The 19,053-nt window shown below is 33.7% G+C and overlaps 2 long non-coding RNA genes across 2 annotated transcripts in view; one reads left to right on the forward strand and one right to left on the reverse strand.

Moving 5' to 3' along the window:
• Window positions 1-19,053, reverse strand: part of LOC147035432 (uncharacterized) — a 136,287-nt gene that overhangs the window by 41,647 nt on the left and 75,587 nt on the right. The window lies entirely within an intron of this gene.
• LOC147035433 (uncharacterized) lies at window positions 1,643-3,579 on the forward strand. The gene is made up of 3 exons (XR_015062430.1): window positions 1,643-1,871; window positions 1,968-2,180; window positions 2,276-3,579. It is a non-coding gene; the product is annotated as an uncharacterized LOC147035433 (long non-coding RNA).

Consider the following 19,053-nt stretch of genomic DNA (forward strand, 5'->3'; position numbering starts at 1 on the left):
TGGTAAAGAAACACTTTTTAAAATTCTAGTATCCGGATCCGGATCTTCACCAAAAGCTAAACATTTCGTCGTTATCACACACCCAACCTGTCCACCAAATTTTGGCCAAATCCGTCCTCAACTTTTTGAGATATCCTGTTCACAGACAGACAGACAGACAGACAAGGGTGAAAACAACCTCCACCCACCTTCGGAGGTGGAGGTAATAATCAAAGCCAATACTTCATCGAATTTCTCAAGTAGAAAAAAGAAAAAGATGGGTGAGAAAAAAGATGGTATCATGAACTATCTTGGGATAGAATTGTACTTCAAACACCTTCTAGATAGATACCCATAATCTCGTGAAACGATTTCGGACTGAAATTTTGGGGGAATGGTTGCTAAGTCAGCTCCAGTCTTGTTTTGAATAAACTGTTAGTAGGGAAAGAATACTGGTTCTGGCTCACTTTTCCCCATGTAAATGAATGGGGGATTTTCAGCCATGAAATTTTTCTTTTTTTTCCCCTAAAAAAATAAATCCCCTTTTTAGCCCAAGGTATATTTATTTGTCTCCCCTTTTAACCTGGAGCCTGGTGTTGGCTTAGTGGTTAGGGTGGCGGCTTGGGATCCCAGGGTCCTGAGTTCAAGCCCCGTTGGCTGCTGAATTAACACCAGGGGGTTGACTCAGCCTGCCATCCTTCCGAGGTCGGCGAAATGAGTGCCAGTGTACTGATCCCGGTGTATGCCCCGGTTAGAATAGGTGTACCATATCCCTGTGTGTCGTAAGAGGCGACCAGGGTTGGCGTCAGGAAGGGCATCCGGCCATAAAACATTGCCTCAAGAAAAAGCCAAACCCCTGCACAGCAGGGAAAAATGGCTGTAAAAACGGTCATTTTTTATTTCCCCTTTTAACCTAGGGGCTCTCTATTCAAATAGCCCATACAACAAGATAAAGATTTGTTAAAGGTGATTCTAAAGAAATATCTGAAACGTCGAAGCCTCGGGGCACTCTCTATTCAAATAACCCATACAACAAGATAAAGATTTGTTAAAGGTGATTCTAAAGAAATATCTGAAACGTCTAAGCCCCGGGACACTCTTTATCAAATAACCCATACAACAAGATAAAGATTTGTTAAAGGTGATTCTAAAGAAATATCTGAAACGTCTAAGCCTCGGGGCACTCTTTATCAAATAACCAATGCATATTGTTTAGCTCACTCATTGAACCTATAAACATTTGTTCATTCTCAAATTCCTTGAATAGTTTAATTTTCTTTGCACAATAATCCCCATCTAAAATATTGAAAAACAAAACATTTGAATGTTTATATTTTTTAAGATACCCCTTTTGTGCCATTACGAAATGATAAACTTCTCTTAATGATCTCATCTGACCACCTCCTGAGCCACAGGTTATTTTTGTTAAGCCCCGCCCACTTTTGCTAAGACCCGCCCACTTTTCATGAGGTTTTTTTTATAGGCCACGCCCACTTTGCCTAAGCCCCACCCACTTTTGCTAAGCCCCGCCCACTTTTATGAGGTTTTTTATAAGCCACGCCCACTTTTCCTAAGACCCGCCCACCTACTCTTACATCATTTCCAGTTCATCTCTGACTCACAAAGAAATCACTAGAAAATTTTTGCATGTTTCAGTTTCTATGGTTTCCATGTTATGAAATGGTTTCCAGCATGTTATGAAATTCCACCAGGGAATTTCCACAGGAAACCACACCCAACAGTCTCCCTATAAAAGCCTCATGCCCAGGCTCCATTTTAAACATTTGTTTTTGCTGGCAATGGTGTGCTGTGTGCTTGCCTGGAACTCTCAGACTTGTATGGAACTAAACCTTCAAGTTGATGAACTGGATTCAAACCTCTTATCCATTGAGGTAAGATTTTTATTTTCCTATTTTTAGTTCCTTTTAAACATCGACTCGTTTAATAATTAAATAACGTAATTAATACATTATTATTTTCTCTCACAGGAAATTGTATCTGAAATGCAACATGAAAATACCGATTTTGCCACAACTTGGGGTGAAATTGTTGGCTTGGTTGAAGACCTTATGAGCGACCAAGACCGACAGAACGAGCAAGACCTTGAGTGGGATGACTTTGGGGTCCCTTGGAACTCTCTGACTTGTATGGAACTAAACCTTCAAGTTGATGAACTGGATTCAAACCTCTTATCCATTGAGGTAAGATTTTATTTTCCTATTTTTAGTTCCTTTTAAACATCGACTCGTTTAATAATTAAATAACTTAATTAATACATTATTATTTTCTCTCACAGGAAATTGTGTCTGAAATACGAAATGAAAATACTGCTTTTGCTACAACTTGGGGGGAAATTGTTGGCTTGGTTGAAGACCTTATGAGCGACCAAGACCTACAGAACGAGTTCGTCCTTGATGACCCAACCAAAGAGTTATACCTTGGAGACCAGCAAAATCCTGGAAAAAAAATAAAGCAAAAAAAATACATATCTTGGAAACTCAACGGGAATGTGGTTATACCTTGAAGACTTGGAAAGTTGGGTTTATGTTGGACACTTGAAACTTTTTTGGGAGCTTTTATTTATTTATTTATTTATTTATTTATTATTATTATTATTTTATTTATTTATATTTTGGAGACTTTTGGAGTTGCTATCACTCTTTGGGATCTAAACCTATCGATGTAGTTCTTTGTCGGATGGTGCTTGATGGGAGCAAGATCAAGAAAGTTCTGGGAAGAAAGTGCAGGCTTACTCCCCCTTTTTACGTCATCAAACCTGAAAGCCTTAAAAGACAGAATTGGAAGAAGAGAAAAAAACAAAAAATATACATTGTTCGTTCTGGGAAGAAAGTGCAGGCTTACTCCCCCTTTCTACATCATCAAACCTGAAAGCCTGAAAAGACAGAATTGGAAGAAGAAAAAAAAAACGTAAAAAATATATATATAGGTGGAAATCTCATTTTGAAAAAGACATTGTGTTGGGCGAGGATTGAGTTGGGGTTGAGATTTTGAATGTGAGGGTTGGGGTTGAGATTTTGAATGTGAGGGTTGGGACACACACACACACACACACACACACACACACACACACACACACACACACACACACACACACACACACACACACACACACACACACACACCAACAAACAAAGTTAAGCCTTGACTTCAGTTGAGGATTCTGTGTTTGGGGTTCACAGATCTAAGAACGTCCACCCCTTGACACACATTATATACTGTTATACACCTCGGACTTGGCCCTCGAGTGTCCACAATGGTGTATAGTAGGAGGGAGTGAAGCGCCAACCCATTGCTCCCATTGCACACACATTATATACTGTTATACACCTCGGACTTGGCCCTCGAGTGTCCACAACGGTGTATAGTAGGAGGGAGTGAAGCGCCAACCCATTGCTCCCATTGCACACACATTATATACTGTTATACACCTCGGACTTGGCCCTCGAGTGTCCACAACGGTGTATAGTAGGAGGGAGTGAAGCGCCAACCCATTGCTCCCATTGCACACACACACACACACACACACACACACACACACACACACACACACACACACACACACACACACACACACACACACACACACCAACAAACAAAAGTTAAGCCTTGACTATTCAGTTGAGGATTCTGCGTTTGGGGTTCACAGATCTAAGAACGTCCACCCCTTGACACACATTATATACTGTTATACACCTCGGACTTGGCCCTCTAGTGTCCACAAAGGTGTATAGTAGGAGGGAGTGAAGGGACAACCCATTGCTCCCATGGGTATTATCTGCTTAGTTTTGTCTTTTGTAATTCCTGTGAATAAAATGAACCTAAAATCTCTTCCCCTTCCAAATCATATATCTTATAAGTCCAAGGAACCGTATCTATTACATCAACAATTTTAAAAGTTCTTTCGTCCATCGTTTAGTAAAACCCTTTTCAAAATGAGATTTCCACCTATATATTCTTACGATATCACCAACTTTGAACTTAGGTTTTCTGACATTAATCTCTTTTTCATATTTTAATTTTGTAAATGTTTCTGATGGCTTCATATTTGTTGACGTGTGAATCGTGTCATTATACTTATCCACAATATCCTGAATAAAAGATGACCATTGTTGTGAACCGAGTTGTGTGAATTTTTTATATAGTCTCTCTTTTAAGGTACGATTAAAACGTTCAACAACAACTGCCTTCCCTTCATTAAAGGTACGGTATAATGTAATACTGTTATTTTTTAGAAAATTCATAAATGTCTTGTTATAAAACTCCCTACCCTCATCAGTCCACAATTTTTTAGGTTTTCTCTTACTTTTATTAAATATCTTTTGGAAGGCTAACATAAGAGTATTACCTGTTTTGTTTTTTAATGGTACAACCCACGCATATCTACTCCTCAAATCAATAACGGTTAAAGCATACTTGTACCCCTTATCATTATTGAGTTCAATCAAATCAGCAGACCAGATATAATCTACTTCCTTGGAATAAACTTTCCTTCTCTGAAACTTTGTGAATATTGGTTTATGTAATTCATCAGCTAATTGCTCTTCAGTCTTAATAACATCATTAGAGTCTATAAGTTTTTTGAATTTCCAAGACCAAGTTTCAATTTAGCACTGATCATCTTCTTCACAATGAACCGATCAACTTTTTCTCTCAAGGTTGGATTTTGTATCAGAGACAAATTATACAACATTTCTCTATCGGCTTCATGCTTTTCTTGCAACGTTGTGGTATTCCCATAATCAATATCGTGTCTCATGCACACTTCATCAACTCTATTGATAGGCTTACTCCAGGATTTAGGATTGTCTGCCTCATCTAATCTTTTATCCAAGTTTGTGCCTGGGCCACAGAAAGAATACCCTGGAAGATGTAATTCCCCTGGTATTCCAGTAGTTGTAAATTTACTTCCTGATAAAAACTTTTGTATATCTCCTCCTAGTTTGTGTTGGGAGATATATTGATTTTTTTTTGAACCACACACCGAACATATACCTTTTTGTATAACCCTGTTATTTTTACTTTTAATATATGAAATATTTTTAGTATTAGTTTTCTTTTTACATTTGAGACAATAACTCATTTATTTATGAGAAAAATTCCTGCAGAGTGCAAAAACCTTTTTAGTTTCCAACATGCACATTTGAATCTTAATTTTTAAAACATAAAGAATCCTTAGAAATGCCTTCACTCTCTCCCCCATTTATTTAAGAAAAAAAAAAATGAAAAACTTGAATTAAAATACATGTCTTCTCGATGTCAATAGTCTTGTCGAAAGTGTTGTAAATAGACTTATCAATTCTTTGTTTTCCTCCTCGGTGGGTTGAGTTATTTTCTGTAATACCCCTAATCTTTTTTTAATCTCACTGGTTTCCATATTTTGATATTTATTTTGTCTCGCTCTTTCCTCCCTCTCCTCCTTCTCTCTCTTCTCTTTTTCCTCCTTCTCTTTCTTCTCCCTCTCCTCCCTCTCCTTCTCTTTCTTCTCCCTCTCCTCCCTCTCTCTCTTCTCTCTCTCCTCCCTCTCTCTCTTCTCTCTTTCCTCCCTCTCTCTCTTCTCCCTCTCCTCCTTCTCTCTCTTCTCTTTTTCCTCCTCTTTCTTCTCCCTCTTCTCCTTTTCCTCCTCTTCCCTCTCTTCTTCAACTCCTTCCTCATCCCTTACTATCCTTGAATCGCTTACACCCCATAGAATATTATACATATATTCATCAGGATTTCTTGTTATTCCTGTATCCAAAATAATTTTTTTTACAACAGGAAACCAATAAAATTTCTTTTGAATTTCTAAAAGAGCCTTACCTTTTCTTGACTTTATAATTTTTTCATTATTTAACATTCTAATTAAATCTAAAGTTGTCAGTTTATCAACATCAGCATAATGCCAATCTTTTATTGAAAATAACTCATTCTTATGTTGTAGAACATATTTATTAAAATACCGAATACCCTTTTCTTGAAGGTATGCTTGGACACAGAAATGATAATTTTCTTGAAGCCTTCTTGCTGTCATTTATGTATTAGAAATATATGTTAGAATAATATTATGGCACGAAACACCTCCCCATCTTCCCATAGTTAAATCATTTTGTATTTCCTTACTTATTATATATAATCCTGTTTTTTCTGTTTTCATGAGATAAACAAGGGCAAAACCATTATTATATTTACCCTTATTAAATTCTTTTATTTGTTGTTTACTAATCGTGGCCCCACAAAACTCATTCTCGATACCAAGTGGATAATATTCTTCCTTACGAGACTGATTTAATTGTTCCAGGTCTTCGAGGTTAATTTTAAATGACCAATTATACCCTAAATCATTCATATCATACCCCCATTGTTCTATTCTCATACAAACGATACGCCCTTCTTTATAAAAATTTATTCTAATTCGAACTGTGAATTCTGTATGACCTGGAGATAATATCAACACTTCTGTATCTTTGGAATACACGGCTGTTTTATTTAAGGATATATATTGTGATAAATCGCTTAATCTCACCAAGTCATTCGCGTCAGTCGGGCTTGGATAATTTTTTAATTTATAAGCATTTTTCATGTTAATATTTTTGGTTATATTATATTTATGTCGTTCAGCCTGTGCCTTTGTGTAATAATTTGATAAATCAATATCCAGTTCTTGAGATACACCAAAGATAGAACCATCTTTACCAACATAAGTCATTTATATTAGATTAAAAATAATATCATAAAATTTTTTATTTTTGTTGAGTTGAAATAACACATATAGGCATAATTGGCCACAACACTTGGAATTTAATTCTTGGACTTGAAATGTTTGATAAACACCATTCTGTAAGAATTTTATGACTTCAACAGGTGGTGGAAGACCAAAACTATCAAAATAATATTTGTCTTGACTATTAAAAATACAAACCCAATGAGAACCGTTCCCATTATTATCTTCGAAGTTCATAATAATATTCTTTGTATGTTTCGGCACATTTGTTAATTCATCTCTCATACAAATAACCACATTATGAATTTTTAATTTCTTACAATATTTGACAAGTTGTAAATTTGATGTTGTATTCTTTCCAAATTCTTTCAACCACTCATCAATGCTCATTTATTTATTCGAAAGATATAATCCATTACCTCTTTTCGTTAATTTTACACCTGCTTGTGCTATAGAAGAAAGCATATCTCCAACTAGCAATCTCGCTTTATCAGGCAGACCTTCAAGTTTTTCAGCAAAATCTACAATTACACCACTTCCACTAATTTGTTTCTCCAACTCTTTGTTATGTCTTTCCAATTCTTTTTGAGCCTGGAGTTGAGCCTTCCTTTCGTTGGCAGTTTTCACCGCTGTTGAAATACCACCCGTCAATGCTCCAACCGCACTTAAACCAGCAAATAAAGGAATTACAAATGGGAGAAATCCTCCACTCGTCTCTCTTATTGAATATTTTTTCAACATTGGTTTTGTCATTTTAATTTTAAGTGAGCCAGTGTCATTCAAGATTTTAACCTGTTCTCTTGTGAGAAAAACATCAATTCTTACTGCTCCTTTTCTCTGAATTGTATTAACGTTAATCGTACAAGGCTTTTGATTTTGAACACAAGATGATAGTTTATGAAGATTGATTTGATTAACATATACCCCAGTTGGTACTTTGCCACTCATTTATTTAACGAAAAATTATGTGAGACTAATCATCACACCATTATCTGTATTAATCTGCAATTCTGTTTCTTCCAAAAGCAAACAATATGTATCAACTTCTTCACTCTCTCCTCTTTCAATGTATAGGGAAGTATCCACTCGATTAGACTTTATAGTTTCCTTTTGAGCGCTCAGGTCAAACGCATAGATTGTATACAAACTTTTAAATGCTGTCATATCCAAAATAGGTTCTTTATTTCCATTACTTTCACACACCTTTTGGTAAGACTTGTATGCTTCAGCAAAATCATTTTTTTCCCAATTAATTTCCAATCTATCTCGTGGGTAAAATGTTCCATCAAGAGAAACGCGAAGTTGTTTCACCTTTGCATTATCACTCAATGCATTATTCTTATCAGTCGCAGTATCACCATCTGGCTTTTTAAAAATGATCCACAGATATCGTGGCTTTCCTTCCAGAACACCCAAATTCCACGTGTAAGTAGTTTGATTGAGTTTAACGTGTTGACATCTTCTTTTGAGGTATGATACACTGAGTGGTTTCTTTGAGTTAAGTCTTCGATTCAACATCTCTTCTGTTTTAAGATTAGGAGTATATTCACTGATATACCAACTCATTTCCTCAATTACAAATTTATTCTGATCACCAAAAGCACTACCAACACCAAAAAGCAATCGATTTTCATTATCATTCCTTTGTAGTTGAAATCTAATTTTAAGGCCATACAGAACTTTATCATGATCACAAAATCCAAATATACCTTTAAGAGGAACTGCCACAGTAAAACTATTTTCTGCTTTTGTATCATCATTATACATTCCTTTCCTTTGAGTATATCCAGGATCTGTGTTTGTTCCCGTTGACATATCAGGAATAAAACCTTCGACAGACCCCTTTCCCATTCTATCACTGAATGTATAGAGTGTAAATTTTATCATTTCAGATACAGCAGAGACATAATCAACCGCTTCAACTTCTTGTGTTCCAATATACAAACGCACACTATCAAACATTTTCCAGAAGAAATCATTTACAAGTGTGGCGTTTGTGTTATTCCCAGCCTTAGTGAATTTAAATTTACACAACAAGAAACTTTCGGAGAGATTCAAATAGGTTTGTTGATTATTTATTTCAAAACTTTTTGTACCATTCGTATTCCAGTCTGTTCCAGTTATTGCATTTACCTTGAAGTAATCTTCTTTTTTAGTGGAGTTTGAGATAATAATAGTATCATCCAAATCATAGATACTATCAATTGCTTCCATACTTGTATTTATTTAGGAAAAAAAAGATGTTAAAACTTTTGAAACCCTGATCCAAGTATTTGAATTATTTTCTGTCGTTCTTGGGGGGACAACTGAGTTTTGCCTTTCTTAATTTCTTTTATTGCTTGTAATTTATGAGATTCCTTCTGAGCATCTTTTATGCTCTTTACAGCACCTGCTACATTTCCCACAGCAGAAGCAGTTGAACCAATTAGATCTTTATGTTAAAGAATAGTTGAACCAATACCCATGAGAGTATCAATTATCCCATCTCCTCTAAATTGATGTCCAACACCCCTTTGTCTCTTAGGTTTATAGTATCCTCTACCAAGATACATACCTTCACCCTTGTAGTATGGGGAAAGGAACATCCCATCCCCTGTAATTATTTTATATTTTGCCAACTCGTGTTTCCTCACAATAACCATCGTATTTATTTCTTGGAAAACTTCACGTAGGTGAATTCTGATGGATATAACTTCTCCATTAAAAGAAATCACACGATTATCTTAGTCGGTTATCCTAAAATTTACTCTGTGTATGGTTTTTCCTGACACAGGTAGATAAACCAAATTTTGGGGTTCCATATTGAATTTATAACCAATTGGGGTTGAGTATGCGCTGAATGAAAATATTGTATTTGTTTTTTTCCCATCATTATAAGCACCATCAATCAAATCACAGTGAATTAACACCGAATTTATTCCTGAGGATATTTGAATGACATTATCACTGTAAAACGTCCCATTAGTTTCAATCTTTTTTGAGGAGAAACCCAATAACTCTCTAAATGAATTATCAATTGTGAAATCAACCTTGTAGTTATTTTTAACTTTAATCATTGATTTTGAAGTATGTTTTTGAATGTTTATAACAATATTTTTTGGTTCATCACCCTGTTCTTTCATAAGACGAGCAATTTCGGAAGATATTTGAGAAATCTCATATGCTCCGGGTGAGACTGTTATCGTTTTGTATCCACTTCCCGGATTACAACTAAACTTGTCATTTTTCTCGGTTATATTAAATAAGGTATTATAAGTTTCCATGGACAATAAAGATGCCTCATATTCTTTTGTTGTGTCAAGTTGTAGTGGGTATGGGAATGAAGATGTGTGGTCGCTTGTTGTGAAATTGAAACTAAGGATTGTGCTTCTCATCTTATTTAATATGAGATAAAATGTCTTTATATTGATATTTATTAATTATTTTCATGTTCATGAACTGGTCTAAAATGGCTGATGCTTCATTAAAACAATTGTTATTTCCAGCCTTCTTACTGCCTAACAACAATAACAGTCTATTAACTAATTGCGATGGGTCATTTGGAAGAAAACTAACACCTGAACCAAGGATACTTAAAGCCTGAATAATGTGTTTCTCCTTCTCATTCTTCCTACTTTTACCAGAAAGAATAACCTTATAATTTAGAGTGTTCAGCAGATCAATATATCCTCTATCATCATTATTTTCCATATCCAATGGTTTATCAATATACTTTGATTCATCCCTCACAGTTGAACCTTGTCTTCCATCTTTTGTGAGAAGAAACATTAATCTCGGAGTTAGTTTAACAGGGGGTTGAGCAGAACCCAAGAACCTTAATTCATCATTAAATATCAATACCTTTTCTTGAACAAGATGAAATATTGCTGATTGTTCTGTTGGAATGAGTCCTGCTTTGGTTTTTGAATCCGCTGAATATTCATTGTTTTGAAGAGCATTCACAATATAATCAGGGGGTCGATTAATCTCTTCCAGTTGTTGAAATAAACCTTCATCATCATATTCTAATTCTCCTAAATGCTCTAATTCTTCCTCCGTCATTTGACTGAAATCTTTTAACATTTGAAGTTTTTTAGGAGTATATTCTACTGTGGGAACTGTGGAAACATCTTTCATTTTTCCTTGGGAAGTTTTTAAAAGTGGTTTAAAAAATTTCTCTTGTTTTCTTTCAAATGCTTCTTCGCCCGTTAGTTTCTGTCTGCGTTTCTTCTTTATGTCTTCCTGCTGTTTTACAACTTTTGAAACCAACTCTTGATGTTCCCTAAATCTTCTTGCTCTTTCTTTCGCATCCATTTATTTATTGAAAAATATCATTTAATATCTCATCTTGTTTCACAACAATATATTTATATTTTTCAGTCGTGTGTTTCATGTAATCCCCAAATTCCTTTTTACTACATAATGTAGAACAATTGTCTCTCCAAAAATTGTTTATATCTATTGAATTTAACTTGAATAAAATAAAAGTATTAGCATTGTTTCTGATGGAACGACGAGGAAGCTGAAAGTACGATTGACTAAGATAAATACAATTACAAGAAGAATGTCTCCCTCTTGTGTAGTAGCTGTCCATTACCGTTTGGTTTCTCTCATTAACACAATCATCAAAGATAACGAGGTTCTTTTTGGATTTATCCAAATCTTGGGGAGACGGTATATCATCCGTATTGTCACTCAGAATACAAGTTATCGGTTTTGATTTCTTTTTACATCTCTGTGTATCACAAAATAGTTGTATTATATCTTCAATGTTAAAATCATTTAGGTTTTTTTGAAGTTTAAATAAACCGATTATATCTTCTTTTTGAAGACCAGCATTAAAACCTTGTGAGAGTAGTTGATACTCTGGTTGAAAACTCGACTTTGTGAAAATTATTAAATTATCATAATCTAAAAAGTTGGGAGTGAGGAGCATCTTTAAAAGTAAGCAGGTTTTTCCACATCCACTTGAACCAACTATGAGGCATCTTAATGAATTTGGGAGATTTTTATGGTTGTCAAATTTTATCTTATTTTCCCAAATGGGTAAAAAATCATTCATTTATATATTTGGAAAACAGGTTATTTAATTTATTATTGGCTTTTTTCGAAATTCTATATTTTATCCTAAGTTCAGGTTTAATTTCAAGATAATCCATTATTTTATTTATGCAATATCTTGTGTTGATATTTCCCTGAAAATCACATCCATGAATAATATATAACAACAATCCTTTGAACATTTCTCTAATACGTTCAGTTTCTTCCCTTGTAAGGAAAGGTGTGTTCTCACCCTCGTACTTTACATTCATTTCTCTAATCAATCTTGTAAAGTAATTCATTTTTGGTGTAAATCTAAAAGAATTATTTTCCTTTTTATATTTTGATTATCATTAATTAGAAGATAATCACAGAATATACATTGTTTATAGGCTTTTGACTCTGTGTTTAATCCCCGTCTTTCACACGCAGGGCAATTCTCAAATTTGTCATATGGAGAATCATGGAATTCAAGAGGCTCAAAATCGAGTAAACTATTCATATTTATAAAGTAAAACTTTACTTAAACTGAAATTCATCTTCGATATCATCTTCGATACTTTCAGAATCATCTATACTTTCATAACTATCACTTGAACACAAACTCTCGGTGTCATAACTATCGTTTGAATGCAAACTCTCGGTATCATAATCACTCTCATAATCTTCAAAATCTTCAGTTGAATATTGGCTCATTTAATTAGTAGAAAAAAACATTACCATCGATATCGATATACATTTTTTCATTAACAGATTCAACTGCTACATTTTTTATATTAAAAGGTAATTTTAAAATGATCCTTAACTACAATTGAACGAAATGTCATTTCACCTGATATATTAACATCCTTTATTTCATCAGGATTTATATCTTTAGGGTTGTTGAAAAAAATACAAATTTCTCCTTGCATATTACAGATGGTCTTATCTTTTCTTTCTAAAGCTTCATCCATAAGGTTTTTATTTTTTGATACCTTTTCTTGTTTCATTGCTTTTTCTAGTTTTGAATATATTGCCAGAAGGAGAGGAGAAACTTTTGTTAGAGATACCTTAATTGATGTTCTTCCAGGTATACTAAAAGCCCTTCCACTGAAGTAAATTGAAGAACTCATCATATCCACCATAATTGTTTTTATCCAATAGTTGTTATATTTATCTTTGTTCAATTTTACATCCTTGACATATTTCTCAGCATCTTTAACAAATGAAGAGATTGATTGAAACTTGTCTTTTGTCTCTTGAAACATTGTATTTATTAAGTGAAAAAGTTGGAGGATAAAATGGTTTTAAGCACAGATTCACCTGTAAAATAAACGAAATTTTCATCAAGAAAATTTTAGTTTAAGCACAGATTCACCTGTAAAATAAACGAAATTTTCATCAAGAAAATTTTAGTTTAAGCACAGATTCACCTGTAAAATAAACGAAATTTTCACCAAGAAAAATTTAGTTTAAGCACAGATTCACCTGTAAAATAAACGAAATTTTCATCAAGAAAATTTTAGTTTAAGCACAGATTCACCTGTAAAATAAACGAAATTTTCATCAAGAAAATTTTAGTTTAAGCAAAGTTTTATTATATAAATATGGTGAATACAACATACTGCGATGTTTGTAATCACGAATATAAACATTATAGAAAACACCTCCGAACCAACAAACACACATTTAATCTATTTCACAAAATATCCCCTCTTGAGTTGGAAAGAAAACATTGTGATACCTGCTCAAAGGATGTTTTGAAGAGTAGTTATAATAGGCATCTTCAATCACAAAAACACAAGAAAAATGAGTTTAAAGTAAAGGGAGACTATTATATTGAAAACACTGATGGGGCATTTAAAGGGCATATAAAAATAAGGATTTTTCAATTTGGAGAACCCGGTCCATCATCAATAGTTGAATCAATTGAAATAGTGAAACCTGATGTTGAAAAATTTATTAAAAAAACATTAAAAGAAATGAAAACTTTAAAGTTTTATATGGGAGTGAAAATGAATATGAAAAGACAAGATGAAGAACAAACTCCTTATATGAGGACAGATCTTCATTTTATAACATCATTTCAAGATTTTTTGAATAGTGGGGTTTATGAATAACTATCAAGACAAGAGGAGGATGTTGATAATACAGTGGTAGGAAGTGGATTCAATATTAAAAAAATCATCTTTTTAGATATACACATTCTAAAATCAAACCCTCTTGAAGCTTCTTCTTATATTGAATTACCAAAAGAAATAAAACGAAAGAAGGCAGTTGTTAATATTAAGAATAATGATAATAAATGTTTTCTCTGGTCTGTTCTTGCTCACTTACATCCACCAAAATGTAATTCAGAAAGAGTAAAACAATATATGAAATATGAGAATACCTTGGACATTAAAGATTTTAATTTCCCAATGCCACTAACAGATATTCCTAAATTTGAGAAAAAGAATAATCTTTCTATTAATGTATATGGATTAACGGATACAAACAAAGTTCAAATATTAAAAATTTCAAACAACTATAAAAATGAAGAAACACACATTGATCTTTTATATTTTAGTGTTGGAAATAATTCACATTACACATACATCAATAATTTATCAAGATTAATCTCTTCTCAGGTATTCAGAACAGCAAACAAAATATATCCTTGTAAGCGATGTCTTATTCATTTCATACAAAAGAACGATTAGAACAACATTCAAAATATTGTAGTAATCATAAATCAGCTGTAATTACAATGCCTAAACCTGGTGAAAAGATTTCTTTTGAAGATTATAATAAATCTATCATGCACCCATTTGTGATATACGCTGATTTTGAATGTATCCTTAAAAAGATAAATACTGCTCCTCCTAATCCAAAAGAACCATATACAAATAAATATCAAAAACATATTCCTTGTGGTTTCTGTTATTATATCAAATCATCTGTTGGAGAAAAGTATAATAAACTTGAACAGTATAGTGGAAAAAATGCTTCACAAGAGTTTGTAAAACGATTAGAAAAGGATTGTATAAGACTAAGTAAATTAATGAAAGAAACAAATGAACCGATGAAATTAACCATAGAAGAAAAATTAGAATTCAGAAAGAACAATATCTGTCATATTTGTGAGGAGGAAATTGAGGAGTCTAAAGTTAGGGATCATTGCCATCTTACTGGTAAATATAGAGGCCCCGCTCATTCCTGTTGTAATCTTAATTATAAATTACCTTCTTTTATTCCAGTCTTTCTTCACAACAGCGCCAACTATGATACACATCTATTTATAAATGAACTTTCAAAAACACCAGGGAATGTTTCTGCCATAACAAACACAAGTCAAAAGTATATTTCATTTACAAAAATGATATTCACAAAACCTATAACTCGTATTCGGTTTCTTGATTCTTACAAGTTTATGGGAACACCACTAGCCAACCTCGCATCAAATCTAAGCTCCACGGGCTCTTTTCCAAATCTTAATTCATTCTTTCCAAAAGAGGAAATTCTAACTAAAGAGGAAATTCATATTAAAGAGAGAATTCAAAGTAAAGAGGAAATTCTAATTAATGAGGAAATGAATGAAGAAATTCTTACTGAAGATGAAATTCTAATTATACAGAAAATTCGAACAAAGAATGAAATTCTAACTAAAGAGGAAATTCTGATTATAGATGAAATTCTGATTAAAGAGGGAATTCTAACTAGAGAGGAAATTGAAACAAGGAATGAAATTCAAAGTAAAGAGAAAATTCTTACAAGTAAGGGAATTTATCCTTATGGTTATATGGATTCATTTATGAGATTTAAAGAAACACAACTTCCTTCAAAAGAAAGTTTCTATAATAACCTTTATGAAGAAGAGATAAGTGATAAGGAATATAAACACGCACAAGAAATTTGGAAAATATTTAAGATAAAGAACCTTGGAGAATATCATGATTTGTATCTAAAAACAGATGTTTTATTGTTAGCTGATGTGTTTGAAGCTTTTAGATCACTCTGCCATAATAAAAATTGTTATGGATTAGATCCTGCCCACTATTTCACAGCTCCTGGTTTAGCTTGGAGTGCAATGTTGAAAATGACAAAACAAGATATAGATTTAGTCAGTGATGTAGATATGCTTTTGATGATTGAGAAGTCTAAGAGAGGTGGAATATCACAAGTATGTTCAAAAAGATATGCTAAAGCAAATAATAAATATCTTCCAAATTATGAGAGTGAAAAAGATAGTAATTATTTGATGTACTTTGATGCTAATAATTTGTATGGATGGGCAATGTCTCAATCTCTGCCTTATGGTAAATTAGAGTGGGTGGAAGAAAAGGATTATGAAAAGGCTTTGATGAATATTGTTATTTCTTCTCAAGAGAAATTGAATGACAAAGAAGAAGGTTATTATTTTGAAGTTGATTTGAAGTACCCGAGTGATCTTCATAATAAGCATAAAGACCTTCCTTTTGCATGTGAGAAAGAAACCCCAAAGAAAGAATGGTTCAGTGATTATCATAAAAGTTTTAATATTAAAGGCAAATCAACAGAAAAGTTATTAACAACATTCTATGATAAAGAGGGATATGTTTTGCATCAAAGGAACTTGAGACAATATTTATCTGCTGGGTTGAGAGTAGCTAAAATTCATAGAGTTTTAAAATTTAAACAAAGTCCTTGGATGAAAAAGTATATTAAATTCAATACAGATATGAGAACAAATACAAAAGTAAAATTTGAAGGGGAATTCTATAAATTGATGAATAATGCTGTCTTTGGAAAGACAATGGAGAATGTTAGAAACAGGCAAAACATTAGATTTGCAACATCTTGGAAAGAAGCTTCTAGATTGATAAATAAACCAAGTTTTGAGAGAGAAGAGGTTTTTTCAGAGAACTTTTCTGCTATTCATATGAAAAAGGAAAGTATTGTCATGGATAAACCAATTTATATTGGAACAGCAGTTCTTGATTTATCAAAGATATTGATGTATGATTATTTGTATAATGATTTAAAGAAAGAGTATGGTGAAAATGTTTCATTGTTGTATATGGACACTGATAGTTTTATTCTAGATATAAAAACTGATGATGTTTATAAAGATATGAAGAAAAACATTGGAGTATATGATACAAGTAATTTTAGTAAGAAGAGTGAGTTATTTTCAAAAAAGAATGAAAAGGTTATTGGTAAGTTTAAGGATGAGTTGGGTGGAAATGTAATGAGTGAGTTTATTGGATTGAGAGCAAAGGCATATGCTTATAAGTATGGTGATCAGATTGATAAAAGGTTAAAGGGAATAAAGAAATATGTAATAAAGAAATCAATAACTTTTAGAAATTATTATAATTGTTTGATGAATAAGAAAGAAGAATATAGGAAAATGAATACAATAAGAAGTTATAAACATAAGATATATAGTGAAGAAGTAAATAAAAAGGCATTAGGGGCCTTTGATGATAGATTTATTTTAGATAATGGAATAGATTGTGTTCCATATGGATATTGTATGATAGAGTGTATAAAATAGATTGTGTTCCATATGGGTATTGTATGATAGAGTGAATAGAATAGATTGTGTTCCATATGGACACAAGTTTTAACGATGGGAAGATGGGTTAGGGTTTTTAAGGGCTACCGCCACGTTTTTCACAATATATAAATGGTCGAACCAAGTATTAGTCAAACTAAAGAGTGGAGAAAATCTCAGTCTTGGTATATAAATGGAAAACATAATGAATGTGAAAAATATCAAATAAGTCTTATTGAAAAAATATCTAAAACAAAGGTAAATAAAACAAATATGCGAATCAATTTAAAAACCAATAAGTTAGAGGATGTAAAGAAAATAATAAATATGTTTGAATGGACTGAAAAATTTGATGGTTATCAATTGAACAATGGAAAAATAATTTACTACAATATCAAAATGATATGCAACTCAGGAGGTGGTCAGATGAGATCATTAAGAGAAGTTTATCATTTCGTAATGGCACAAAAGGGGTATCTTAAAAAATATAAAGATTCAAATGTTTTGTTTTTCAATATTTTAGATGGGGATTATTATGCAAAGAAAATTAAACTATTGAAGGAATTTGAGAATGAACAAATGTTTATAGGTTCAATGAGTGAGCTAAACAATATGCATTGGTTATTTGATAAAGAGTGCCCCGAGGCTTAGACGTTTCAGATATTTCTTTAGAATCACCTTTAACAAATATTTATCTTGTTGTATGGGTTATTTGATAAAGAGTGTCCCGGGGCTTAGACGTTTCAGATATTTCTTTAGAATCACCTTTAACAAATCTTTATCTTGTTGTATGGGTTATTTGAATAGAGAGTGCCCCGAGGCTTCGACGTTTCAGATATTTCTTTAGAATCACCTTTAACAAATCTTTATCTTGTTGTATGGGCTATTTGAATAGAGAGCCCCTAGGTTAAAAGGGGAAATAAAAAAATGACCGTTTTTACAGCCATTTTTCCCTGCTGTGCAGGGGTTTGGCTTTTTCTTGAGGCAATGTTTTATGGCCGGATGCCCTTCCTGACGCCAACCCTGGTCGCCTCTTACGACACACAGGGATATGGTACACCTATTCTAACCGGGGCATACACCGGGATCAGTACACTGGCACTCATTTCGCCGACCTCGGAAGGATGGCAGGCTGAGTCAACCCCCTGGTGTTAATTCAGCAGCCAACGGGGCTTGAACTCAGGACCCTGGGATCCCAAGCCGCCACCCTAACCACTAAGCCAACACCAGGCTCCAGGTTAAAAGGGGAGACAAATAAATATACCTTGGGCTAAAAAGGGGATTTATTTTTTTAGGGGAAAAAAAAGAAAAATTTCATGGCTGAAAATCCCCCATTCATTTACATGGGGAAAAGTGAGCCAGAACCAGTATTCTTTCCCTACTGTGGTGAATTGAGGTGAATTGAGGGACATGACGCGGGATCACATGTTGTGCGTCTCGCGTATAAGGGGAGGTCTCTGCGGCACGAGTGGTTGTCCCCGGGGCATTGCCATTTACATCGGCTGTTCACTTGATGCTCGTTAACTGAAGGTGCTCATTGACTGAAGCGGCTCCAATCAAATGGAATAAAGCCTAAACTCTGAAGGTTCATCTCTCGCTCTCATTTCAATTTATTCCATTTGGTTTTCTCGGCTCTCTCAACCAACGATGGACAAGATCTACAAACCAGAGAGGTTCGACGCAGACCCAAACGCGACTGACGCAGAAATGAAATGGTCGCATTGGTTCTGTTCCTTCTCACACTATCTGACCATCATCGAGGAAGGAGCCGACAAATTTGCCGCTCTCGTGAATCATGTCTCGCCCAGCGTGTACAGGCTCTTCTCGGAGTGCGACACTT

This window comes from Eptatretus burgeri, chromosome 1 (assembly GCF_056783735.1).
Source record: "Eptatretus burgeri isolate ZD-2024b chromosome 1, Ebu_testis_v1, whole genome shotgun sequence".
NCBI classification, from domain to species: domain Eukaryota; kingdom Metazoa; phylum Chordata; class Myxini; order Myxiniformes; family Myxinidae; genus Eptatretus; species Eptatretus burgeri.